The sequence below is a fragment of the Ursus maritimus genome (assembly GCF_017311325.1).
Source record: "Ursus maritimus isolate PB19 chromosome X unlocalized genomic scaffold, ASM1731132v1 scaffold_X1, whole genome shotgun sequence".
Classification (NCBI taxonomy): Eukaryota; Metazoa; Chordata; class Mammalia; order Carnivora; family Ursidae; genus Ursus; species Ursus maritimus.
Window position 1 is genome coordinate 90423837 of NW_024423319.1, and position 1809 is coordinate 90425645.

General features: G+C 60.4%; 1 long non-coding RNA gene across 5 annotated transcripts in view; it reads left to right on the forward strand.

Annotated features, from left to right (window-relative positions):
* Nucleotides 1-60: 60 nt before the first annotated feature.
* LOC103668238 overlaps nucleotides 61-1809 on the forward strand; it is a 26827-nt gene continuing 25078 nt past the window's right edge. For all 5 annotated transcript variants that reach the window (XR_569972.2, XR_005835506.1, XR_005835502.1 and 2 more), the window contains exon 1: nucleotides 61-271. This is a non-coding gene — a long non-coding RNA (uncharacterized LOC103668238). The remainder of the gene's footprint in view (nucleotides 272-1809) is intronic.

Consider the following 1809-nt stretch of genomic DNA (forward strand, 5'->3'; position numbering starts at 1 on the left):
CTCTGGGCAGAGCCAGGAGTCGTGGCCCAGGCCCACAGGGGTGAGGGACTGAGGAGGGCCTCCCCGGCAGGCTGCATGTGCCGTGCCCCTGACAAGCTTCCCGAGGAGCCCCAAGGGGGAGAGTGGGGCCTGGTAACCACCTCTCGCCGGCATCTCTGTACAGACGTGCATTCTCTAATCCCACAGCTCCTCGAGGAGGGGGCGGCCTTGTTAGTGTCTCCATGTCACCGCAGAGGAATCTGAGGCCCGGGAGACTTGACAGGGCTCCCAGGTGAGTCACTGAGGGAGAATTCCCCTGCCCGGATTCCCTTTCCTCCGGGAAGAGAGATGCGCTGAGGGGTGTGGCGTCCACCCCACCACGGTGTCTTCCTCCACAGCTCTTGTCCAGACGCAAAACCAGCAGGGCCACGAAGGGGGTGGGACAGTGGTGCCCTTGGCCTCCAGCCCTCAGGGGCCCTGCCCAGCTCCTGCTGGGGGCCGAGCCCTTCTTTCTACCTGCTCAGAATTGGTCAGAGGGGAGAGGGTGGGCACAGGGCCTGGTAGCTGGTGGGAGGGAGCAGCACCGGACTCTGGGGGACCCGTGTTCTAGTCTCAGCTCTGCCACCAAACCTCATATGACCTGGAGCACGATATTGAATTTCTGGGTGCCTCCAATTCCTAGACGGTAACAGGGATAATGCCTGTCTTCCCCAGCACTTGACCAGTTTGTTGTGAGGGCCCGTCCAGGTCAGACGGCCCGGTCACAGCATCTCACACAGTCTCTCAGAAGCCTCTCGGTGGCCCTAGGTAAGGCCTGTAGCCTAGTGTTGCTGCTGGAACAAACGACCACAGACTCCGGGGCGTAGAACAGCAGAAGTTTGTTCTCTTGCGGTTCCGGGGGCCAGAGGCCTGCAATTGGCCTCATTGGGCCGAAACGGAGGTGTCGGGAGGGCCCTGCTCCCTCTGGAGAATTGAGGGGAGAATCAGTTCTTTGCCTCTTCCAGCTTGTGGTGGCCACCGGCCTTCCTCGGCCCGGGGCCACATCATTCCAAACTTGAAGGACAGCAGCTGCAAATCTCGGTGGGCTTCGCCCTCACACGCCCCCCCCCTTCCTTGGATGCGTAGGCCAGGATCAGGCAAGTTACACAGCAACCCGAGGTCACAGCCAGGGACAGGGCCGCCGTTTGAACCCAGGCTTTGGAGACTCAAACCCGAGAGCTCTGCTGCATCTCACCCACCAGCTGCCTGAGCTGGGCCTGCCTTCCCGAGGCCTCCTCTGGGGAGCCATCTGGAGCTGGCCTGAGGCCACCCCGGCTTGTCTCCAGCCGGTGGAACGGGGACTCGGGGAGCAGGCTGGACTATGGTGTCTAAATAAAGGGCAGCCTCGGGATTAGAGCAGAAGTAGGGGAGGATGCTGGCTGCGGCTGACCTGCCCGACCGGGTGGCCTTGGTGGCCAGTCGTCCGAAGAATGGGGGTGGGCTGCCAGCTCCACCCTCCAGCCCTGAGCCGGCAGGGCAGGGCAATCCGGATCTTCAGGGCTGGGGTCAGCCCCGGGTCAATGCCGACATGAAAACCAGCCAAGTTGAGCAAGAGCCCTGAGCCGGCAGGGCAGGGCAATCCGGATCTTCAGGGCTGGGGTCAGCCCCGGGTCAATGCCGACATGAAAACCAGCCAAGTTGAGCAAGACCACCTACATATTTAAACAGATCTTTGAGAGCCAAGGGGCCATGTCGTCACTTGGGCATGGAGAGACAAGATGGGCCTCAGGCTGGGGATTAGGACCTTTTTTTTTTTTTTTTTTTTTTTTTTTTTTTTTTTATTTTTTTTTT